The sequence below is a fragment of the Arachis hypogaea genome, chromosome 10 (genome assembly GCF_003086295.3).
Source record: "Arachis hypogaea cultivar Tifrunner chromosome 10, arahy.Tifrunner.gnm2.J5K5, whole genome shotgun sequence".
NCBI classification, from domain to species: domain Eukaryota; kingdom Viridiplantae; phylum Streptophyta; class Magnoliopsida; order Fabales; family Fabaceae; genus Arachis; species Arachis hypogaea.
The window spans coordinates 95549876-95560759 of NC_092045.1; the positions used below are offsets into that span (position 1 = coordinate 95549876).

Sequence of the window (10884 nt, forward strand, 5' to 3'; positions counted from 1 at the left end):
TAGCACGTCCTCTACTATTCCATAAGCTTGTCTCAATGACTTATCTGCCAATTGCAATGAGAACAAGGCAGGTTGTACCTCAATGATCCCCAGCTTCTCCATTACAGAGAGTGGCATAAGATTTATCCCTGACCCCAGATCACATAGAGCTTTTTCAAAGCTCATGGTGCCAATGGTACAAGGTATTAAGAACATGCCAGGATCTTGTTTCTTTTGAGGTAGAGTTTTCTGAATCCAAGTATCTAGTTCACTAATAAGCAAGGGAGGTTCACTTTCCCAAGTCTCATTACCAAACAGCTTGGCATTCAGCTTCATGATAGCTCCTAAATATTGAGCAACTTGCTCTCCAGTCACATCTTCATCCTCTTCAGAGGAAGAATAGTCTTCAGAGCTCATGAATGGCAGAAGGAGATTTAATGGAATCTCTATGGTCTCTAGATGAGCCTCAGATTCCTCTGGATCCTTAATAGGAAACTCCTTCTTGCTTGAAGGACGTCCCAGGAGGTCTTCCTCACTAGGATTTTCGTCCTCCTCCTCCCTAGTGCATTCGGCCACTTTGATCAAATCAATGGCCTTGCACTCTCCTTTTGGATTCTCTTCTGTATTGCTTGGGAGAATACTGGGAGGAGTTTCAATGACTTTCTTACTCAGCTGGCCCACTTGTGCCTCCAAATTTCTAATGGAGGATCTTGTTTCATTCATGAAACTGAAAGTGGCTTTTGATAGATCAGAGACAATATTGGCTAAATTAGAAGTGTTTTGTTCTGAATTCTCTGTCTGTTGCTGAGAAGATGATGGATATGGCTTACTATTGTTCAGCCTATTGTGTCCACCATTGTTAAAGCCTTGTTGAGGCTTTTGTTGAACCTTCCAGGAGAAATTTGGATGATTTCTCCATGATGGATTATAGGTGTTTCCATAAGGTTCACCCATGTAATTAACCTCTGCCATGGCAGGGTTCTCAGGATCATAAGCTTCTTCAGAAGCTGCCTCTCTAGTACTGTTGGATGCATGTTGCAATCCATTCAGATTTTGAGAGATTATGTTGACCTGTTGAGTCAACATTTTGTTCTGAGCCAATATGGAATTCAGAGCATCAATTTCAAGAACTCCTTTCTTCTGAGGTATCCCATTATTCACGGAATTCCTCTCAGAGGTGTACATGAACTGGTTGTTTGCAACCATGTCAATGAGTTCTTGAGCCTCTTCAGGCATTTTCTTCAGGTGAATAGATCCACCTGCAGAATGGTCCAATGACATTTTCGAAAATTCAGAGAGACCATAATAGAATATATCTAATAGGGTCCATTCTGAAAACATGTCAGATGGACATCCTTTGGTCAACTGCTTGTATCTTTCCCAAGCTTCATAGAGGGATTCACCATCTTTTTGTTTGAAGGTTTGAACATCCACTCTCAGCTTGCTCAGCTTTTGAGGAGGAAAGAATTTATCCAAGAAGGCAGTGACCAGCTTATCCCAGGAGTCCAGGCTATCCTTAGGTTGTGAATCCAACCATATTCTAGCTCTGTCTCTTACAGCAAAGGGGAAAAGCATGAGTCTGTAGACTTCAGGATTAACTCCATTTGTCTTTACAGTCTCACAGATCTGCAAGAACTCAGTTAAAAACTGATAAGGATCTTCAGACGGAAGTCCATAAAACTTGCAGTTTTGTTGCATTAATGCAACTAGTTGAGGCTTAAGCTCAAAGTTATTGGCTCCAATGGCAGGAATGGAGATGCTTCTTCCATAAAACTTGGACGTTGGCTTTGTGAAGTCACCAAGCATTCTCCTTGCATTATTATTATTATTATTTTCGGCTGCCATGTCCTTCTCTTGTTCGAAAATTTCTGAAAGGTTGTTTCTGGATTGTTGTAATTTAGCTTCTCTTAATTTTCTCTTCAGAGTCCTTTCAGGTTCTGGATCAATTTCAACAAGAGTGCCTTTTTCCCTGTTCCTACTCATATGAAAGAGAAGAAAGCAAGAAAAGAAAGAGGAATCCTCTATGTCACAGTATAGAGATTCCCTTATGTTAGTAGAAGAAGAAAGGGGTTAGAAGAATGCAGATGGGGATTCGGATTTTTGGATGAAGAGAGGTGAAGAGAAGTGTTAGTAATTAAATAATTAAATAGAAGAAGAAAAGAGAAGGAAGATTTCGAAAATAATTTTTGAAAAAGAGGTTAGTAATTTTCGAAAATCAAAGACAAAATATAATTAAAATTAAAATTTAAAACAAAAAGAATTTTTGAAAAAGAGAGGGAGGTATTTTCGAAAATTAGAGAGGGAAAAGTAGTTAGGTGGTTTTGAAAAAGATAAGAAACAAACAAAAAGTTAGTTAGTTGATTGAAAAAGATTTGAAATCAAATTTTGAAAAAGATAAGAAGATAAGAAGTTAGATAAGATATTTTGAAATCAAATTTTGAAAGAGATAAAATTTTTGAAAAAGATAAGATAAAAGATAAAAAGATATATTTGAAGAAGATATTTGAAAAAGATTTAATTTTAAAAATTACTTAACTAACAAGAAACTACAAGATAAGATTCTAGAATTTAAAGATTGAACCTTTCTTAACAAGAAAGTAACAAACTTCAAATTTTTGAACCAATCACATTTATTGTTAGCTTAATTTTCGAAAATTTGATAAAAAGATAAGAAAAAGATTTTGAAAATATTTTGAAAAACAATTTTGAAATTTTCGAAAATTATATAAAAAAATGAAAAAGATATGATTTTTGAAAAAGATTTTGAAAAGATAAGATTTTTAAAATTGAAATTTTGACTTGACTTGTAAGGAACAACTAATTTTAGAAATTTTTGACCAAGTCAACCCAAAATTTCGAAAATTTGGAGGGAAATAAGGAAAATATATTTTTTTTGATTTTTGAATTTTTAAAGAAAAACACAAAAATGACCCAAAACATGAAAATTTTAGATCAAGACACAAGATGCATGCAAGAATGCTATGAAGTCAAGATGAACACCAAGAACACTTTGAAGATCATGATGAACACCAAGAACATAATTTTGAAAAATTTTTGATGCAAAGAAAACATGCAAGACACCAAACTTAGAAATCTTTAATGCATGGAAAATATGAATGCAAAAGTGCACATGAAAAACAACAAACAACACAAAACAAGAAATCATCAAGATCAAACAAGAAGACTTATCAAGAACAACTTGAAGATCATGAAGAACACTATGAATGCATGAAATTTTCGAAAAAATGCAAGAAAAATTTTAAAAGCATGCAATTGACACCAAACTTAAAAATTAACACAAGACTCAAACAAGAAACACAAAATATTTTTGATTTTTATGATTTTCTAAATTTTTTTTGTATTTTTATTAATTTTTTTTTTCCGAAAACATTTTTGGAAAACGAAAAATAAAAGAAAAAAAAATTTTTGAAAAAGATTTTTGAAAATAAAGTTACCTAATCTGAGCAACAAAATGAACCGTCAGTTGTCCATACTCGAACAATCCTCGGCAACGGCGCCAAAAACTTGGTGGACGAAATTGTGATCACTGTTCTTTAAGTTGTATGAAATTATTATTGTGGCACCAGTTGAATTCACAACTCCGTTCAACTAACCAGCAAGTGTACTGGGTCGTCCAAGTAATAAACCTTACGTGAGTAAGGGTCGATCCCACAGAGATTGTTGGTATGAAGCAAGCTATGGTCACCTTGTAAATCTCAGTTAGGCAGATTAAATTGGTTTATGGGTTTTTGAAAATAGAAATAAGAAAATAGAAATAATAAAAGGGATAGAATACTTATGCAGATTCATTGGTGGGAATTTCAGATAAGCGAATGGAGATACTGTATGGCTCAAGGACGCCTGCTCTCCTACTGCTTCAACTCAATCCTTCTTACTCCTTTCCATGGCAAGCTGTGTATAGGGGTTCACCATCAGCGGTGGCTACTTTCAATCCTCTCGGGAAAATGATCCTATGCGGCTGTCACTTGCATGGCTAATCGTCTGGAGGCATCACCCATGGTTGATGGCTACATCCCATCCTCGCAGTGAAAACTACGCTCACGCACTCTGTCACAGCACGGCTAATCACTGGTTGGTTCCTGCGCCTACTGGAATAGAATCCCTTGATTCTTTTGCGTCTGTCACTAACGCCCAGCACTTGCAAGTTTGAAGCACGTCACAGTCATTCATTACCGGAATCCTACTCGGAATACCACAGACAAGGTTAGACTTTCCGGATTCCTAGGATCCTACTCGGAATACCACAGACAAGGTGAGACTTTCCAGATCCTCATAAATGCCGCCATCTATCTAGCTTATACCACGAAGATTCTGTTGGGGAATCTAAGAGATACACATTCAAGCTCTGTTGCATGTAGAACGGAAGTGGTTGTCAATCACGTGCGTTCATGAGTGAGAATGATGATGAGGGTTACTTATCATCACATTCATCATGTTCTTGGGTACGAATGAATATCTTGGAATAAGAATAAGAGAGATTTGAATAAAAGAGAATAGAATTGCATTAATACTTGAGGTACAGCAGAGCTCCACACCCTTAATCTATGGTGTGCAGAAACTCCACCGTTGGAAATACATAAGTAAAAGAGATTCAGGCATGGCCGAATGGCCAGCCCTCTCCATGATCAAGTGACCGAATATTCAAGAGATTATACTGTCAAAAGATGTCTAATACAATAGATAAATGTTCTATTTATAATAAACTAGCTCCTAGAGTTTACATGAGTAAGTATTTGATGCATAAATCCACTTCCGGGGCCCACTTGGTGTATGCTTGGGCTGAGCTTGATCAATCCACGAGCTGAGGATTCTCTTGGAGTTGAACTCCGAGTTATGACGTGTTTTGGGCGTTCAACTCCGGATCATGACGTTTTTCTGGCGTTTAACTCCAGACAGCAGCATGTACTTGGCGTTCAACGCCAAGTTACGTCGTCATTCTTCGAATAAAGTATGGACTATTATATATTGCTGGAAAGCCCTGGATGTCTAATTTCCAACGCCGTTGAGAGCGCGCCATTTGGAGTTCTGTAGCTCCAGAAAATCCATTTCGAGTGCAGGGAGGTCAGATTCCAACAACATCAGCAGTCCTTTTGTCAGCCTTCTTCAGAGTTTTGCTCAAGTCCCTCAATTTCAGCCAGAATTTACCTGAAATCACAGAAAAACACACAAACTCATAGTAAAGTCCAGAAATGTGAATTTAACATAAAAACTAATGAAAACATCCCTAAAAGTAGCTTGAACTTACTAAAAACTATATAAAAACAATGCCAAAAAGCGTATAAATTATCCGCTCATCAACCAGCAAGTGCACTGGGTCGTCCAAGTAATACCTTACGTGAGTAAGGGTCGATCCCACGGAGATTGTCGGCTTGAAGAAAGCTATGGTTATCTTGTAACTCTTAGTCAGGATATCAATAATTCTCAGATTTAATTGTAAAAAGTAAAAGAACATGAAATAAATACTTGTTTTACAGTAATGGAGAACAGGTTGAGGTTTTGAAGATGCTACATCTTCTGAATCTCTACTTTCCTACTGTCTTATTCTTCATGCACGCAAGGCTCCTTCCATGGCAAGCTGTATGTTGGGTTTCACCGTTGTCAATGTCTACCTCCCATCCTCTCAGTGAAAATGTTCAACGCGCTCTGTCACAGCACGGCTATTCATCTGTCGGTTCTCGATCATGTTGGAATAGAATCCAATGATTCTTTTGCGTCTGTCACTAACGCCCCACAATCGTGAGTTTGAAGCTCGTCACAGTCATTTAATCCCTGAATCCTACTCAGAATATCACAGACAAGGTTTAGACCTTCCGGATTCTCAAGAATGATCGCCAATGTGTATAGCTTATACCACGAAGATTCTGATCAAGGAATCCAAGAGATATCTACTCAATCTAAGATAGAACGGAGGTGGTTATCAAGCACACGTTCATAGGTGAGAATGATGATGAGTGTCACAGATCATCACATTCATCAAGTTGAGGAACAAGTGATATCTTAGAATAAAAGCAAGCGTGATTGAATGAAAAACAGTAGTAATTGCATTAATCCATCAAGACACAACAGAGCTCCTCACCCCCAACCATGGGGTTTAGAGACTCATGCCGTAGAAGGTACAATATGAAATGTGTAAAGTGTCATGAGGTAAAGATACAATAGCAAAAAGTCCTATTTATAATGAACTAGTGACCTAGGGTTTACAAGAATGAGTAAATGACGTAAAAATCCACTTCCGGGGTCCACTTGATGTGTGCTTGGGCTGAGCATTGAAGCTTCCATGTGTAGAGACTTTTCTTGGAGTTAAACGCCAGCTTTTGTGCCAGTTTGGGCGTTTAACTCCCATTTTTGTGCCAGTTCCGGCGTTTAACGCCAGGAATTCTGAAGCAGACTTGGAACGCCTGTTTGGGCCATCAAATCTCGGGCAAAGTATGGACTATTATATATTTCTGAAAAGTCCTAGATGTCTACTTTCCAACGCAATTAAGAGCGCGCCAATTGGGCTTTTGTAGCTCCAGAAAATTCACTTCGAGTGCAGGGAGGTCAGAATCCAACAGCATCTGCAACCCTTTTTAGCCTCTGAATCAGATTTTTGCTCAGGTCCCTCAATTTCAGCCAGAAAATACCTAAAATCACAGAAAAACACACAAACTCATAGTAAAGTCCAGAAAAGTGAATTTTAAATAAAAAATAATAAAAATATAATAAAAACTAACTAAAATGTACTAAAAACATACTAAAAACAGTGCCAAAAAGCGTATAAATTATCCGCTCATCATTTGTCCCTAAGCAAGTACTGAAACATAGGAAGAATGAATGAAAGAGCAAGAAGATAATATAGAAGTAGAATTCCTGGTTTATGGGGTTTCATGCATAGCAACTTAGGTTCTTTCCTTTACTAGGTTTCAGGCCTTTATCAAGTCCTTGGTCACTCTCTTGATTACATCCTTTGAGACTTCTTAATTGTTGATCCTTCCTTCTTTTCCAAGGTTGATTACATTCTTCTTTTGGCTAAGTGCTCTGTAAGAGGGCGACTCTTTATGATAAGTTTTCAGTCAACACTCCCGAACCAGTTGGCTCAATGTGCTAGGTGTTAGGACACCCCTACGGACTTACTCCCCCAAGTCTCTTTCCCTCATACATACACACCACAGGCACATGGTTTGTTATTTTTCTTTCTTGAGACCTTGGTGTCCAGCACCTCTTTGGGTTACTAAGTGTTCTGTAGCAAGGGTCACTCTTGATAGTGGACTTTCAGCTGATAATCCCGGATTAGTTAATCCAAGTTACCAAGTGATGAGGCACCCCTAAGAGCTTATTCATCCAAGCATATCCCTTGCATATGAACACCACAGACACATGCCTCAATCTTAAAACCCTTGGTGCCTAGCATTGTTTTTTATTGTGTTTCTTTTCCTTTTTTTATTGGGATCTTATTATTTAGTTAGTCTCATAGGATGTGTTTCAAGCATAGGATTCAGGGTAGATAGTTGCCTTCTTTCCTTGTTTGGTAAACTAACTTAGCTTACTAATCATCCTACCACAAACATTCAGAACCTACTTCACGAAATAACTCCACTCTTGTTCTTTTCATAGCATCTTCTTTTTGATTAACTTAATGGACAAGCATACAAGTAAGAAAGGTGGTAGTGAACACTAGAGACATTAAGCTCAATAAACATAAACCTACGCAATGAAAAACTTAAATGCAGAATTAAAAATCCTAAGCTACCATGGAAACATGTTCTATTTCATACATGATTTTCCTTATTTAAAGCTTTGAAAAAGGTAGAACTAAGAAGGAACTCCACCATCTTTCAATTCTTGGAATGCTTATGTTCCCTTGTCTTGGGATCCTCCTTGGTTGCTTGAGTCTCCATTCTCCTTGTGCTTCCCTATCAGCTTTTTCCAGAAACTGGCATCCTCCATCTTCTTCTTTAACGCTTCCTTTTGCTGTTTCACCTTCCCCTCTTCTTGCTCTGTTAAGTCCTTGCAAACTACCTCATAGCTTGGGATGGCAGGGTGCAAGTTATGCATATGCCCAGTCATATAGTTTAACTTAGCCTGAGTGTTTATGCTAAATTCTTCTCGATGCAGCTTCCTTCCTTCGTTGAGCACACTGAATTCGTTGAAGTCTTTCATCTGAGCTATCTGGCGTTGGTTGAGTTCTTGGAGGCATTTGTCTTGGCTTTCTTACCTTTCAGACACTTGACTGATGGCTTGGGTGAGCTGGGAGTAATGCTCCTGTTGTAATTCCATTTGCTATTTCTGCCACTCTCTTTGTTGATCCATCCAACTAGAGAGTAGTTTTTCTTGATGATCCATCCTTTGAGCTTGGACATGTAGTTGCTATTCTTGTCCCTCCATATAGCTACTTGCCATATACTCAATGGCTTCCTTGATGTGAAATAGATTTATATTGGTTGGATCAAATTGTCCTTCTTGCTGGTGCCCTGTTTGTTGGGGTTCTTCTTGGTGGGACTCTTCTTGTGCCGTTCTTTTCCTTATCTGAGGTCTCCTTTGCTGTTGGGCGGGTGTCACATAATTTATGCGTTGGAGCGTGACTAACCTCCCAGAATTTACCCATTGTGGATTGTTGTCTTTGAATACCACTTTGGCTTTCATGCATAGCCTCAGAATGGTGCTGGGGTACCAAAGTCTAGCACCCGAATCATTCTTCTTGGCTGAATCCTAGATTCTTTCAGCTATAATTTCATGCACATTGATGCTTCCACCCTTTACTAAGCAATGTTCCATGGTAGCTCGAGCAATATTGACCTCAGAATTGTTTGCAGCTGGAAGGATAGACCTCCTTACTAGCTCAAACAATCCCTTGGCTTCTGGGATGAGGTCTCCTCTCCTAATAAACTTTAGCCTCTTATCCGAGTATCTTTCCCAATCAGACCCAATAACACACATATCATTCATAATTTCTCCAAGTTCATCTTCCTCGGGAGCATTACTTATTCTTACTTGATAGCTAAGCTTATCAAAATGTGGTGATTTTAGCTGAAGAGTCCTTGTTATAGGGTTGGGGCTGAAGTCCACCTCTGTTCCTCTTACATAAATTTTGAAGGTGGGTGCCCTAGTACTGTCTTCTCTGACTGCATTTGCATAGAACTCTTTGATGAGGTTTGCATTTATCTTTGTCTCTGGGTTGGTGAGCTTTTGCCAACCCCTCTGTGCAATCTTTTTTCTGATCTTAGGGCACTCATCCTCATTGAATTGGAATGTCAACTCTGGAAATATTTTCTTGTTTTTGATCCGTTCATATTGAAGCTCATGGAAGGCAGTTTTGAATCTCCCGGCGTTGAAAGGAGGTTGCTCCATGGGCTCCTTTCCTTTTTGCCTCTTGGAACTTGATGATGCCATACAAGATGGTTGATGTGTGGCTGCGGTTCACTAAACGTGGCTAGGAGAGTGTGTATGAAACTTTCGGTAAAGTGGAGGATGAAGTGTATGTGTCTTAGAGAAGGAAGGGAGAGGAATGATAGTATGAAGTGTGTACAGAGAGGTTGTGTGAAGGGGTTTATATAGGAAGATGGAAAATGATTGAAGGGTGTGGATTGATGGTATTTTTTGATAGTGGACGGTTGGGGTTTGGTATTGTATGAGCACAAGGATCACCTCTTTTATGAGGGTCTTGGTTCGGTCTCCCAAGCTATCCAACTCCTAATGTTGCATGGCAACACTTCCAAAGATATTCCCCTTGAAGACAAGTGTGAGATTTCCTTGGTATAGTGACCGAATCTCCCTTCCTTAATTGTCCTATCAAGTACCATCAATGTCCCTTTTGATTCCCTATACACGAAAAAAAAAGGAATGCAAATGGTTAATTGAAATTTTTGGTGGGAAAACTTAAGATGTGAGCTAGCTAAAAAAAATCTTTTTCTTTTGTTTTTAAATGGCTAAATGCTTTCCATGAATGTAAATCAATCAACCACTAAATTTTCCATGCATGCAACATTGGTACACCAAATTTTTTTGTGATCATATGGTGCAACAAGTTTGGGGAATAATTTTTCCTCATAAAGTGTGTTCAAGCCCACTTGGTGTGCCTTGAACACCAAACTTGTCATGTACTATATGCTACATGTAAAGGGGTCTTATATTGGTCATCAAAATTGATTTAAAACTCCATGAAAGTTGCCTTATTACTACTATTAGAAATTAAAGGAAGAGGGCATAGAATATGGGTTGCCTCCCATGAAGTGCTTCTTTAGCGTCATTAGCTTGACGTTTGGTCCTTGTCAAGGTGGCTAATAGTGCTTGAAATCTTCCCCCCTTGCAGTGAACCTATGTCCATTGGCCTTGTTGATAAGCTCCATATGCTCTAGGGACAAGATTTTGTTGATGGTGTACACTGGAGGTGGCTGGGATGGAATAGTGGGGAGGTGAGGTGGTATAGATGGGAAGTATGTAGAGACCACTTCATCTCCGGGCGAGAAATCTTCTGTAGGGATTTTCTTCTTTTTCCATCCCCTTGGGACCTTTTTTCTTGTGTCTGTTGATGCCAACTTGTTCCTTGTGGTTTGCTTTTTGAGAATGGTTTTGTTGTCTAATTCATGTGATTCTGGTAGATCTGATTCCTTTTGGATTACACTTGGCTGTTGCTCCTTCTGATCACATTGGTTGTTAACCATAGGAGTCCTTATGTGTGGTGCTTGTGCTTCCTTGTTTGGCTCCTCCATCAGCTCTTTGTTATCATGATCTGCTTCTTGTGAGAGGTTGAAAACATTGAAAGTGAGCTGATCATCATGTATTCTCAAAACTAGCTCTCCTCATTCCACATCTATGAGTGCTCTGGCTGTGGCTAAGAATGGCCTTTCCAGAATGATGGGGTAAATAGGGTTCTCATCTATTTCCAAGACAACAAAGTCTGTGGGG

General features: G+C 38.7%; 1 non-coding gene across 1 annotated transcript; it reads left to right on the plus strand.

Annotated features, from left to right (window-relative positions):
- Window positions 1–1318: 1318 nt before the first annotated feature.
- LOC112719512 (small nucleolar RNA R71) lies at window positions 1319–1422 on the plus strand. Its single transcript, XR_003161810.1, has one exon. It is a non-coding gene; the product is annotated as a small nucleolar RNA R71 (small nucleolar RNA).
- Window positions 1423–10884: the final 9462 nt, after the last annotated feature.